General features: G+C 32.0%; 1 long non-coding RNA gene across 1 annotated transcript; it reads right to left on the bottom strand.

The window, feature by feature from the left end:
- Positions 1-6,240: 6,240 nt before the first annotated feature.
- Positions 6,241-14,275, bottom strand: LOC123678593. The gene is made up of 3 exons (XR_006747280.1): positions 13,373-14,275; positions 9,812-10,170; positions 6,241-6,628 (listed from the first exon to the last, which is right to left on the bottom strand). It is a non-coding gene; the product is annotated as an uncharacterized LOC123678593 (long non-coding RNA).
- Between the last annotated feature and the right edge of the window lie 1,393 nt (positions 14,276-15,668).

The raw sequence follows: 15,668 nt of genomic DNA, 5'->3' as shown, positions 1-15,668 counted from the left end.
GGGAAACATGAAATAGAAGGAAACGGCCTCTCGGGTCACTTAGCTATAAAACGATTACGATGACGATGAATTGAGTTTATTGAGAAGACAAAATTAGTCTCTTGATATCTCTTGATAGTTTGAATTTATATGAGGGAAGGAGGTATTTTATTATATTCAAGAACAGCGTTGTACTGGAACGATTTTTTAAAACCAGATGTGAAATGTCTGGTAATATGCAGACTTGTTACATGTCTGAGAGAACGATCAGCTAAGTCACCTCTAAAATTCAGGAGGCGAAGATAAATAGGTGATCCAGTGTCAAGCACCTTATATACCAAATTAAGTAAGTGCCGAATGCCGAATTACGTGTGGTAACGTTTTGGACATTTAAAAATGGTCATAGTTGTAAAGGTTTTCCAATAAAATTCAATATTGAATATCCCGCTCTCTAGACACTGTCACTTTGGAAAATAAAGAGCATTTGTGGTATTGAAATCTTGATAAATCAGTTCAATATTTCTGAAGCCATCAGTATGAAAATATGGGTATGAATGGAATGTTATGACTATGTATTTAACGGATAATAAATAATTTAGACTCTATTTGCGATCAAATTCATTCTATAATGCGTACTAACACCCAAACTGTAGTTATATACAAAAGTAATCCAATTAAACTCTGGACTGTAATTATGATTTCTTCATACAACAAAGACTTTAATAATTACTCGAACTTTTAACATCGATTATTTTATTTTAGTCGTACCTACTTCTCAATTACATTTATTTTGTTATGGTCAACTCTATACCTACTGCTTCATTCATCTTGATGTCGGCATCGAAAATCAACTGAAGTGAATGTCCCAATCATCGACACAATAGCGTGCTAGTGAGAATGACAAAGAGTTTTTCATTACAAAGACAATTTTTATATAGTTATATGAACCTTCAGTTTCAATATACAGATAGAAAAAGAATAATGAATCCTGTAAAAATAATTCAAATTAAATAAATTAAAACACAACGCAGATGTTCCAATTATCGACACCAGAAAAATATGAATTTTTGTCAGATAATCAAAAATTATTCATCCCCATTTATCGACATCTGTGTCGATATTTAGGAAACATCATGTTTCAAATATATCTCTTATCGACACCCCAATTTCTCATTAAGTATGAAATGAATATCAAATTTTCATCAGAGTTCTTTCTCATCATCTTATTATTCAGAGATCAAATCAAAATTGTCGATAATTGGGACCCTGTCGATAATTGGGACATTTACCTTAGTGATATTCAATATAAATATCCACAATTGAATGTTCTACTTTTTTAACTAACTGATTTTTTCATTTCATTCCACATTGAAACAATTATAGCCCTCTTAAAAGAATATCAATCGTATGCTCTAGGATTTTCAAATCTTGTTTGGTGTCATTTTATGACGAGACTATTTCATGGAAACTTCTTTGAACATAGGTTAAGAAAGTGATCTAAATTCTTCAATACTGAACGTTCACTTCAATGAATTATCTTCATATTATCAGAACTGTGCCAAAGCTCAGTATTTTTTGATCAAATTGTAGGAGGTGAGCAAGTCGGCTAGTGCTTCAATTCAGAATTTTGAGACGTGACAACATCGCAAATATCAATTTCCGTTGGTCTTTTTCAACAGAGTTGTATTCAGCCAAATTACCCAATTTTTTGTATTTTACAGATAATTTATATTTGGGAATAAATCACACGAAATTATACAGAAAATTATGAAGAATACTTTTATTTTTCAAAATGGTGAAATATTCATCGATGAGCGTTCAACTTGCTTTTAAGAATTGGGTTCTTCGAATTTCTAATATTATTATGGCACATAATGGAGATAATGAAGAAACTGTAAGATGTGAATGGAATATTTTGCCCGCAGAAGATACATCATATCGATGAAACTCTATATTCCGAAAATCATCTAATTGCATGACACAGACACATGGATATATTTCCCGAATATGAAATCTGCATTTCCTCAGGTTGATTTTGAATTACCGATATATTTGCATATTCGGATTAAGAATCTATTGAGAATTCAGAAAATATGGAAAAATATCATGAAATATATAATTTGTAAGGAAAAAAATTTCAGTTTTCATGAAAACTGAAAACAATTGGTAAGAAATAGTCTCAAGATCTTCTCAAACCAGCCAAATTCGCCAAAAAAATTTTTTTTTGGAAAATCATTTTTTCCTTAATAACTTTCCATGCCTTGGTTCTATAGTTTTTTCGATAACATATTATATTTTGATAGCATATGAAAAATACTATAAATGTAATGGGTTACTTCTCAATATTGCTTGAAAAATAAGCCACAAAATCCAGTGACCTGCTTATGTGAAACACCCTGTAATGTATAGGTTAAATTCACTTATCAGCAAAATCCAAGTACCGTTGGAAACATTTTCTTCTGATATTCTCAAAATTACAAATTTGATAGGACTGATACCTTGCAATCATGCATCTTTTATGAATAACATATTCAAAACATTGTTATATTCTTGAATTATCTACATACAGTAAAAGTAAATCATCATGTTCCTTTATATTATTAAAAATTAAATAAAAACGAAAGGAATTTTTGATTATGTTACCGAATCTGCCGAATAAAAGAAAAACAGTATTCAAATATTGGGGGAATAGACCCTAACTCTATCATCCTGCGCTCTTTTAACAACCAAGCCTTGACACTGTATTTCATAAAATTCCATCAAATGAAATATTCGACTTCTTTTTCAGCATTCATTAGCAGGTCAGGCATAGAACAAAGAACAATCCTGTCGACTACAGTCATTTTCTAGAAGGATAAATTCGACGCAGAAGCGAAAATAGGCCAATTCCACCCTGCATTTTACGTTTTCGCTTCACATTTCCGCATCCTAGTACTCCGTTGAGAGTTTTTACTCCGATTACGTCATTACGCGATGTATATATCGCTGTATACTTTTACGATTATATTTTCCATCCTACACGGTAGCGAATTTCGCCTAATTCGTAAACATTTCCAACTCAAAAAAAACAGCGACTGCGACATTAGTACGGTTTATATCTTTATCGTGGACATTTATGAAAAGCATTCCGTAAGAAACGTACAAGAAAGTTTTGCGCCTTATCAGATGTGATTTTCAGCATCGGGGTGAATAACTCGATTCAAGAACTTTCAGCGTAGAGTTTTACTTTGGTTCTTTTCAACAGTGGCAAACTATAAAAGTAATTTTTCTGCAGATAAAATTAAAGCTCTTCTCATCGAGTGAAGATTTAATTTCTTCGTTTTGTCGATAATCCAAAATATTATTATGGATCGGTCTCATATTTTGAATTTTGAAAGCTCTGAAACTACTACTACTAAGTGAAATAGTTTGAATATTCAGCTGAAACTTTCTACTCTATACGAAAATAACCGAAAGATAAGATGAAATGAATTTTTTCATTATACTCTTAGTTTTTGGACCTATGTATATTTGCGATGAATAATTCTCGGAAAAACAATAACAGAGCCAATGCTCTAGAATTTCCTCGGCTCAAATAAGGTTTTAGATAGTTTTCAGTTAGTCTTACTCGTCAGAAAAGGAATATGGAATATCTGCAGTGTCACAGAAATAAATCAGACCTAATATTCCTTTATGAAATTTTGAATTTTCTGGCTGGCTGTCCAGATATTTTGGCCTCTGTGAATCTAAGAGTTCCCCAGCGTGAACAAGGCCAGGCATCTGTTCGTAATTCCTTTGTATAGAACAAAATATATGTACCATTATTCATTGCTGATCAAGATGTTTACCACTAATTTTTTCAAGATTTTAAAATATTTTGTTTGATATTGAGTTGTTTAAATGAATTGTATATCCTTTATGGTTTAATAAATAAATTAATGAATAAACATCAATGATGAACTCTCTTCAGTTCCTCCTAGAATAGATGAGGCACTTTCCAATTTAACTTAGAAATGCTATTGCTATGATATTATTATAAAACTATAGTTTTCTAATGCCTAGATTCCCAAACTTCGCCACACTTCAATTGTTTTTTCAGAAACGAAACAGCCTATCGCAGCACAAAATGATTAGTTCTGAAAAATATGCCAAAATGAAAGAAGTTATAAGGAACACGGAATTATCAGTAAGAAATGTCAAGTTCGTGGCAAGAAGACTGATTCTTGAAAAAACTGTAAATTCCTATCGAAGCATGGATATGACCCGAAATAAACAAATTTGAATCCTTCCTAGCATTATCTTTTATGCTTGAAATAGTGTTTGGTTGGTTTGAGGCATATCTAAGGAAAAACCAACGAATTAAGTTTTCGAAAAAAAATCAATTGAAAATGATATTTCAAACCAGCAACCAAAATTTCAATTTTGTCGGTTTTTGTCGTCACCGAAAAATTGTTTTTTCTGGAAATTTTTTTGAAATTTGCTATATATTTTTTTTTACCCGATCAATATAAAGTTTTGCGAGGAGCTGGAAATTATAGTTTCACATCTATATCATTTAATTTTAGACCTAGGGCAAAATTCAAAATTACGAACATTTTGATCAAATGATAGCGCGAACTGTTCAGGAAACGACCGCTCAAAAACGAAATAATGAGCAGAAGATTTAACCCCCATCCAATTTTCAAATCCTCACAAACGCCTGCATTCAATTTTAAACCTCCAAGGAGAAATATTTCCACCAAAACAAACCATTGTGAATTCTCTTCTGCAAGTTTTTTGCGAGTGCCTTTGAAGCAACATGGACAATATCACGAGAAGCCGAGAGCTGAGCTGTGTATAATCGATTATGCCAGTCGAAAGAACGCAATTATACACAAAACTGGATCGGTCCACAGATCCCGCGGCAAAAACAATTACAACGGAACGACGATTTATCACAAATATAATTCTTTTTCTCTCCGCGCAATAAAGGAGGGAAAACTGGGAAAAAACGACCGCGAAATGTTCCTCATCACATCTAATAATGGATATGACATAAAAACGAAGCGAAAATGTTGATATGATGAGTTTACTGCGAGAAGAGCCGAATACTTATGATGAAATGTGACTCTTTTGTTGCCAACTGTGTCAGAACAGAACATTGCTTGTAAGTGTTGGTTTCACTTAATGGGGGAAGACAGTGGGGAAACGTCTGGAATTGCACACAGGCCGTAAAAGGGGCTCCTTCTGCGAGAAATTGCTTGGATCAAAGCTTCCGTCAAGGATGGGATTCCTGCAGACAACAAGTTATACCCAAGGAGATGATATGCAGTGACAAGCGTTCCATCATCTGCCTCAAAACAGGATATTCAGTTCTGTTAGATGTATTCGGACAATAACTACGAAAAAATTAAGTTAGATATTCACACAAGAACATAAATATTAAAATCCAAAACAGATACTATAAGCAGAATAATAATAATAACAACTATTGATCCTTTTGAATTTAGACAAACAAGTATAGGACAGGTCATAATGAAGTAAAAGAAAGAAAATTCAATAAGTTTTAACTGAACAAAATTTGCGATTGACTGTGTTATCGTTCAAGTCATTATCCTCTAGATATTCTCTTACATAGTTATTACAATGATTCAATTATAAATTCTTTATTTTTTCGAAATGGTATAAATTCCTATTTCTAGAAACTGATGAATGATCGAACATAACAATCTCCTGATTGGTGGGAGATTGTTCATAATTTGATGTCCTGTGACCAGGAATAACTAGGATATCGCCGCCAGGTTTTTTAGTTGGCAACATATGTTTCGATCTCTCAAGAGATTATCTTCAGGTCATACTATTTCAAAATAAAACAAACAGAGCAATATTTGAGATGAGATTGCTCTGTTCGTTTTCGTTTGAATTAGTCGAGGGCCTGAAGATGATCTCTTGATAGATCGAAAAATATTATGTAACCCTTCAAATAAAAGACTTGAAACCGAGAAGATGCTTCATGACGACCCGAATGTAATTTAGTTTTGCGAATTGTGACTAGAAATTTTTTAGCATTTTATTTTTAATTTTAACAGTTTGAATGCATTGTTGAAGTAGATATTGCTTCATTTTTAGTAATTGCGTAGTTTTTAATTATCAAATGTCAAAAAATGACAGTTTCAAAGATGACAGTTGCCCAGATAGCGATCTCCGCAAAAGAAAACCTCATATTAGTTTATATTTCTCAAACCTGCAATTCTTGAAGATAAAAGAACCTGTGAACTCTAATTACGAATCGAATATTAAATGTTAAATAATATTAACATTTATAATATAGTTATTACAAAAACTCGTTTCAATTATGCTCAAATATCAAATCAAATTGCAGTACAGGCTCTCATTTCCCTGATTTATAAATATGCACAGAAAAAGTGAGGAATAATTAACAATTAAAAAGATTGATCTGATGAATAATATTTTGATCAACAACCTTCACGCATTCTACATACCTTAATATCAAGACAACGATCATAGTTCGAACAATATTGAATTCTGACTATTCGTAGCATTCTGAATTTGGGGAACTAGCTCTTTTCTAGTTTGCACTGAACTGAAGTATCTTTCATCCTTCATGTATTCTCAAACATAGATATGAAGCGGTTGAAGTCCAGGACGTGTTCGATTCACACCTCCATAACTGAAAAATCATATTGGAATTAACTTCTATGACTTATTTTGTCCTTAAGATTTAACTATGTTAATCAATTCTCCAAATCACTAGCGATCTAAACTTGCAAACGAATGCGTTGTGTTCAGTTGCTTTTAGACTCAAAAACTTATTTGCAATTTGAGATTTATCAAGAGTACTTATGTGACAATACTATTGAGTAGGTATCTTGAGAGTTTTTTCACAATTTCTTTCAAGGTGGTGTACTCTCTACATCTACGCCACTGATTGAATAGCGCTTTTGGTTTTCTTATTGAAGAGCATCTACAGAATTCTATAGAATTAATCAATCCTTGTTTCGACTAAACGATAACTGAATCCATAATAATAATAATTTATTCATCCTGTAAGACATTTTACATGTATAGGACAAGTCATAAAATCAGTGAACAATCACAATTTAACTGAAAAATATTCGCTAACTGAGTAATAACATTTTTCTAACATTATAACCTCAACTACTTTCCTAAATTCCTTAAAACTAAGACATTGTACACTTCTTGGAAGATGATTAAAAAACTTCATACATTGATATAAGGGGGACTTTTCAAACTTAGTAGTTCTGTGTTAAGGGATGGACATAATTCTATCATTTCTAGTGTAATAGCTATGAAATACTGAGAGCTTCGTTATATTGTTTTCATTCTCTTTAGCATACAAAAGGCATCTGAAAATAAAAATTGATGCAACAGTCAAAATATGATAGTACTTGAAAAATGGTCTGCATGAAGTTCTAGGTGTAAGATTAAACATCATTCGCAGAATCCGTTTTTGTGCTATGAATACTCTATCAACATCGGATGAGTTTCCCCATAACATAATATTATAAGAAATGTGACTATATACAAGACTATAGTAAACATTTATGAGTAAATGTAAGGTAATAGTATTTCTAACTCTACTTATAGCATAGAAGGAACTATTAATTTTTTTGCATACAGAATGGACATGCGAGCTCCACTTCAAGTTCTGGTCAAGATATATTCCCAGAAATCTTGCACTTTGTTTAGCTTCTATAACAAAGTCGAAATACCGCAAGGTTAGCCCACCTTACCCATATCTCCTATTTTTGAAGTAAATACATTCTGTCTTGCTGATATTAATCATTATATTATTTTGACGACACCAGTCTACAAAACACTGTAGCAAGAGTTGACATAAACTCTGCAATTCTTCGAACGTCTTGGCGCTAATCACCACTGAGGTATCATCAGCAAACAAAACCAATCTCAACATGTTCATGAGAAAATTAAAATCAGTGTAACCGAATCACAAAAAGAAAGCATGTTCTTCAAATTTATAGGTAAGTCATTTATAAACAAAAGGAAAAGGAGTGGCCCCAATACAGAACCCTGAGGTACGCCCAAATTAACATTCTCTTCTTGCGAGAAAGTACTATCAACCTTTACAAGTATAGTTCTACACTCTAGATAACTTCGAATCCATGTTAGAAATATACCCCTGAATCCCATGTTGTAACATTTATCAACAAGGAACTCATAGGAAAGACTATCAAAAGCCCGTGACAAATCAAAAAATAACCCCGCGACGAACATAGTATATAACATTACTAGCAAGGTAAGAGGGTTTTTACTGGCGAATGGAGGATATAATTGACGAGCCGCGGGCGAGTCAGTTACCTCCTTGAGCCTGTAAAACCCGTTACCTTGCGTGTATTGTTTTATATTTTATTTGTTTCTCATTTGTAAAAAGGTTAGATAAATTCCAAAAAAATCTCAATAATTTGTCTCAAATGTCGTAAGCTATCATAGACATAAGTCTATGGAAGCGTTGCCATGAACATGTCTGTTTATTTTTCTTTACATTTGTTTTGGCGAAAACGAGAATGAATGTACCAAAAGAAATTATTGAGGCAGCCAGTAGTGTAGCTTCAAGTTTATTACCTGCAAAATCAGCTTCAAGGTACGACGACTTCAAAAAGTGGCAAAACAAAAATAGTGTGATTGGGGTAACTGAAGATGTTTTGTTGGTCTACTTGAATCAACTATCAGCTAGATTGAGCCCTAATACTTTATGGGCGAAATGGTCTATGCAGAAAAGCTGCTTGGAAATGAAAGAAAATGCCACTGTTCGCAGGTTTGTTTTCCTTAAAAAATTTATTGAAAAATATGACGTTTAGTTGTCATTTGCAGATTTCAGAAGGTAATAGCGTTTCTGAAACGAAAAAAATGAGCGTTATACGCCAAAAAAGGCCAAGGTATTAGGTTAAGAAGAGGCTGAACAATTTCTTTTACATGCTCCTGATGACCAGTGGTTGCTGGCGAAAATTGTAACAATATTTGGGATTTTTGGATGTTGTCGATGTGACGTAATTCTGTCCTTAAACATGAATGATGTAAAAGATATGGGAAAATACATTATTGTGACATTGCGGCTAACAAAAAATTTAACAACAAGAAGATTCACCATAACCGATGATGGCTGCAGCTTCAAGCCTTGCTTGTTATACAGAAAATATGTAAATCTTCGGCCTCCTGGAACAGAAAGCCTAAGATGTTTTTTGACATACCGACATGGAAAGTGCATTTTCCTTAATGCTGGCCAGCACACTACTGGTGGTATCCCAAAGCAAATAGCGAAATATTTAGGTTTAAAAGACCCAGAGTTATACACCGGCCACTCTTTTCGCAGAACTGGAGCCACTATGATTGCGGATTCGGGTGGAGATATTTTAGCACTAAAGCGTGCAGGAGGGTGGAAGAGCACCGAAATTGCGATGAGTTATGTAGATGATTCGGTCAACAAAAAAATCGAAATGTCTAGCAAATTATTTGGTAGTAAGGAGAGTACAAATGTTCTGCAGTCCTCGAGTTCAGCAGTTTCTGAGTCAACAGATGGTTCATCATCTTCAGTATCAACTCTTTCATCATCAAAAATCTGTGTTACTGGAAATAACAATTGTACCATGATTTTCAACATATATGACGATAAAACAAAATTTTCTAACTAACTTGTAAAAATTGTGCAAGTCAACTGTCAGTTTTACAAGTTAGTGACTTGATAAAATAAACTTTCTTGATTAATATTGTGTTTTTGGAAACTGACGTTTACAAATGAGAAACAAATAAAATTAATTTCTATTAAATCATGAATCCTTGCTACTAAAATAAATGTAATCAATGCAATACATACCTACATAAAATATCTCTCCTCATCATCATTCTCTTCATTTCAAAATGCTTTGTCGATGTGTCCGACCATATCATGCGTTAAATTTCAGTAAACATTTTTTTCAGTTTTATTCATGCAGCGGAAATTACGTCCGAAACATTTTTCAGCCTCACAAAGTCTTTCTGAAGAGTTCCACTCTTGGGGTTGAAAACTTGAATCGAATCGACTTATCTGAGTTCGGTAAAATGCCATTGTAACTTCCAGTTTGAGAAAGTGCCTGAAGACCAACTCAAATACTCGTGGCAATGAAACAATGTAGAAGTTTTTCAATAAGACTGGATTTTATTCATTTCTCCAGTAAGTAAACAACTTTGTTGCCGCTGAAAAGTTAATTAATTTCTCTAATCAAATTTTATTCGACCAGCAAAATGCTTGAAGTAATTTTTCATAGGAAGTCAAGCAGAATTGCCCCTTATTTTTTTGTTGTTTGTTATTTACGATATTTCAAGAATACTTATTTGACATTATTTTTGAATATATATCTCATTTTCTGATGAACCAATAGAATCAGCAAATTTCCCATAGTTACGTAGTATTGATAATAAGTGGATATACCCTTGACGACGTAGTATTATCGTTTTGGTGTTTCGCCTCCTGCCAAATTGGGATCATTTCCATAGTAACATTCTTGGACGTTCGCCATTAAAATAATTTGTCTTTTATTTTATTGGTGAGATGTCATTGAACTATCAAAATGCAGGGCTTTGGTTATAATTATTGAAATTATTCGTTATATAATCGTAACGAATACCAACTCGAGCATAGACAATATATTTCGATTATACGAACGTCTCGTGAATCGGTGTATAATCGAATATTGTGTATGCTTCTGTGATATTATAACTGAATATAAATGCAGCGAGAAAATATCCAGGTATATTCACCTATGCCAATTTCAAGAAATGTATTTTTCTGTCATAATGAATTGCTTTCGTAGAATTGAAATTTTTTTCATCAACACAAAGAACATCAAAAACTTTATGAGGCAGAAAAAAAAATTGAATTAATGTATAATCTATATTTCATAATAAATCTCGAATGTCTAGATATTTTGAAGTTTCCAGGATAATTTTCAGAGACTACGAGTTGAATATTCCATCATTATGAATAATAAATATACTTTATCCAGTATTATTCTGAGCGAAAATTAAACATTATGTTATTTATGCCATTTTTTTAAAGTATTCACTCAAAGGAACGAGAAGGAATATAAAAACACATAGCTGATTCCACTTTTCCCTTTCATAGATACAGGGTGTTCTGATTTGTTTCCGACAAACTGAAATGGGTGATAGATCACATCATTTTAAGCAAAAAAGTTCCTATGATCATGGGTCCGGAAATGCTTCGTTTCCGAGATACAGGGTGTTAAAGTTGAAAAAATAATTCGCGTTTTCTTTAATATTTTTTGACTGCTTCGAAATCCTTTCATGAAATTATTTCTATTCAAATATTAAATTTAAATTCATTTTGAAAATTTCTAAGGTGAAATGCATGCGGATTTTCTATTGCCCACTAATAAGTAGAAGTGGTATGCTAAGTAATTGTTGTTTTTAAGTTTTCTGATTATTCTGTTTCCTGAAATATTACGTTGTTGGGATGCTTTACGAATACTGAGTTCTTATTTTCTTCGAAGGTCTGTAAAATCCTATTTCTCTGTAGATGATTTCTTCTTTGTATGCTTCGTTCGGGCATTTGGTAACCAATACCATTTTCCTGTATTTGTTGATAAGCTATTAACTTAGTTAACTATAATTATAATTAATGACATCTGAACCTAACACACTTTAAATCTGCCATTGTGTATAGCCATTTTAAATCTAGTGCCGCAACAATTGTTGAATGTAAAACAATCAATCATTCGAAGATGTCATTTGTGCATTCAACAGAACGGTGGACATTTCGAACACCTTCTTTAAAAATTATTAAGTTATTTTGTTTTGTTCTAAATTGTTACTTCTAAAAAATATTTGATTTAAAATTATTACAAATTTGTTTCTACATGTTTTAGAGATTACTAAAATATGGATTTGGCTTTAAATGCGTTCTTCTCTGAAACGGTTGCCCCTAGCAACTTGAATGAGTTATACCTTTTTTAACTAGAAAAGTCAGGGGAATCGATTGTTTTAGTCCAGAATGACGTACAGGGTAGCACAGAAAAGTTGCTACGGTTTATAGGGGACGAAATGATTGCCAGTGGCGCCCTCTAGAAAATACAACCAAATCGACCACAAATTTGAATTTCTCACCTAACCTAACCTAACCCTATGTACCAACTTTTATGCAATTATTTGGAATCAGTCGAAAGATATTTAAGAAAATACGAATTATTTTTTCAACTTTAACACCCTGTATCTCGGAAACGAAGCATTTCCGGACCCATGTTCATAGAAACTTTTTTGCTTAAAATGATGTGATCTATCACCCGTTTCAGTTTGTCGGAAACAAATCAGAGCACCCTGTATATTGACCAGAAATCATGGGAAAAGACCATTCTGGAATCAAATATGTCTCTTTCGAATTAATCGTTATTTTCATTCAAATTTCGTATTTTTCTTTAAATTGAAGCTCTATCTTCACAACACGTTAAGTCCCAAATCTTTCTTCTTACTTCTTGGCAATTAACAAGAAAATTGAAACCTCGATTGAAACAAATCAATACCTTCCTTGAAGGATATTCTGTGGTTTATTGGGTTACACACAAAATAGCACTAAGATCTGACTGATAAATTCTAAGACATCTAAGCTTTACAAACAATTTTGAATTAATCTTCTGATGATATAATACAATCAGCACAAATTTTTTCCTAAACACTCGTTCTGCTTATTTCAACTGGTTTCTAAATTTCAATTCGAGGGTATTTCGATCAATGAGAAAAAAAAATTTTATATGAGAATAACTTCAAAAGCGTCGAATGATTTTTGAATATGTAATTACAAACTTTACTATGATATTCAGATTCTGAGTACACCCTTATAATGTCAAGTCTCTAGCACATTCCGATCGAGAATTATTTGAAAACTAGATATTTGATCCGGCTGTTCCCCTGTAATATTCGTGTATAGGCAATCAAAATAACAAAATCTAGATAAAGTGAATTACCTTCACTTTCATGGAATTCAATACAAACGTTTTTTCAGCAATAATTTTTTTTCTTTCGATAATTTTATAACTTGGGACATTCAGAATCGAATAAATGAATTGGGACATCTATCATTTCGTATTCTTCAAAAATGTTGATCTATAGTTCAATATCGACAAAATAATTGAAAAATAAGATCCGATTACACAGAGAAATATTGGAAAATATATAAGAGATGCCAAACAATTGAAGTCAGATGGAAATAATTTGATCAGACTTCGGACGATGATGAAAAACTGAAGCAGAATAATGAAGATAGTTAAACATAATTCCAAGCAAAATATATGACTATGAGAATACTCAACTTAAAACATAACATGTGAACTCGTTAGACATTTTTCAAATAAAAATTACACATATAAGAATTAATAATGCTCACCTTTTTTCGAAGATATATTTTGGTTATTTTGTGTCTTCTCTTGATTAATTTATAATTCGAAATGTTTTTTCATCACCTCTCCCTACTGCTCGACTTTACATTATTTAGCATGAATAATGTTTTCAAAATATCATTATTATACTAAAGTTTAGATGTTATGAAAAAATATGTTATATTTTAGAAGACATAATTATTGCATTGAATATGTCTAATCTGAAATATTATTCACAAAGAACAACATATGCATTTAAAAAAATGCATGAAAAAAACGTTATCACTGTAACGTATAATTTTCTGAACTGCATTTCAATGAATCCAACAGTTTCATACAAACATTTATTTTATTTTTTAGGGATTTAGTTCTGTTAACATAATCAAACAATGAAATAACGATAATTTTTTAATTTCTGATATTCATTACATTTATATTACAGTTATCATGGAATGAAAAACCATATTCCATGTACATATGTAAAAATGACATTCAAAAATTTTATAAAATTGATTTTATATAACTTCTATTAGACAATTACGATATGAAATGCAAAGTAACAGAAATAATTATTTCTGTAAAATCTCATACTTCTACAGGTCCTGGCTTGCGAGTTTGGACTTTGATTTTTGGAGCAGGTCCTGCCTCACGTTTTGGGGGTATTGGGACTGAGCTGAACATGTACTTCAACATCCTCTTTGCACCCCTAAACACTTCTTTGATGACAATAAATGAACACAGACAAAAAAAAAAGATTCCAAGTTTTGGCTGTGGTTGAACAACAGGTCCAGTTTCCATTTTGAGATTATAGTATGTTATCAGTAGATAAATATCAGGTTATTATAGGAATATGGAATATGACTGACTGAGATATCTGAAGAAGTCTATTCTAGTTGTAAAAGAAACCGACAGTGTTACCAATCGTTTCGTAAAATATTCTTCTTCAACTCGTTGATCTTGACTACTTCGATTTCAAGGAAGTTGAATTGGGGTAATTCCAACAAAATATCGGTGTAGAATTCATTCAAAAAGATATTTTATTTTATTCGGAATTTTTATTTCGTTAGGAATATTAATTTAGACTGATACAGAAAAAATGTTTTTGTCATGTTCGTTGCCTTGATTTTATTGCCATTATGCCGGTAGACATAAGCTTATGGCGCTTGGCATAATGTAAACAAAGAAATAATTTTATATATATTTAATGAATTTCATTAACTATATTTCAATGAATTATGAACACTGTCAACTTTTATTTACACTAATTGATATGAAATTGGCTATTCTGAAAAGATCTCATGAATTTAAGATTGTCTGCAGCAAGCATATTAAGTACCTACATTCATGTTTCATTTTCTGATTATCAACTGTCTTAAAAGAAGCATACTCAAAAGGATCGCCTGTAAGCATTCTTGGAACATCCTTTTTTTTAAGATAAAAACTTCTCTTCATATCATTCGTCAACAGTAGCATTCTTCGAACAAGTATACATATACTGTAACATAATGGTGAATGAATGCCTCTATGTCATTATTGTGCAGAGACTCTAACAATCTGATTTCATTGAGTAATTATTCAATTAAGTAACAATTATAAAATGAAATATTTCAAATGGTTCGAAAGTAGTTCAAATGTTTCAGTAAAAAACTCAATACTTATATCAAGTATGACGAAAAACAGTTCATTTTGAATTTCATTTCGGAATTTTGGATTGTTTCATCTTCGTGTTCATAGGATAATTCGATAATTGTTTCTTAATTTGTATCGCTTTGAAAACACCTTGATTGCTAGAGCTACATCTTCAGTATCAACAAACAAATGCAAGAAGCCTTTATCGAATCTGTAGATTGTTAAATATTTACCGAAATTGTCGATCTCTTTACATGCTTCAGTTTTATTGAATTGACACAATTTTTTTTTTAACGAGGGCGGAAAAATTTGTTGTTCCTGAGTTGAAGAGCACGAAATGAATCGATGAATAATTAACTTTCTGTACTGAGAAGACAATAATTCTTGTGGATGCGAGATGATTCCGAAATCCGAATGAAAAATATTATATATAATGAATATCAAAAATTTTCAGAAATGAGTTTTGACATCGAAAAGCCTTTTCAATATCAATTAATTAATGTTAATTAACTGCCGAGCGAAAAAAGCTAGAAACAATTTTCGGGATAGGTTCGGACCTTGGAATTAATTTCATTTTGAAACAACTGGTCCTATCGAGATGAAAATTTCCAATTAAAATTAAGTAGAATGACAATTAGAAGCTTCGTACGAAATTTCATGTTGATAGCTTGATTT

The sequence above is a fragment of the Harmonia axyridis genome, chromosome 4, assembly GCF_914767665.1.
Source record: "Harmonia axyridis chromosome 4, icHarAxyr1.1, whole genome shotgun sequence".
Classification (NCBI taxonomy): domain Eukaryota; kingdom Metazoa; phylum Arthropoda; class Insecta; order Coleoptera; family Coccinellidae; genus Harmonia; species Harmonia axyridis.
Note: the sequence above shows the minus strand (reverse complement) of the source record. Positions and strands in the feature narration are given on the sequence as shown.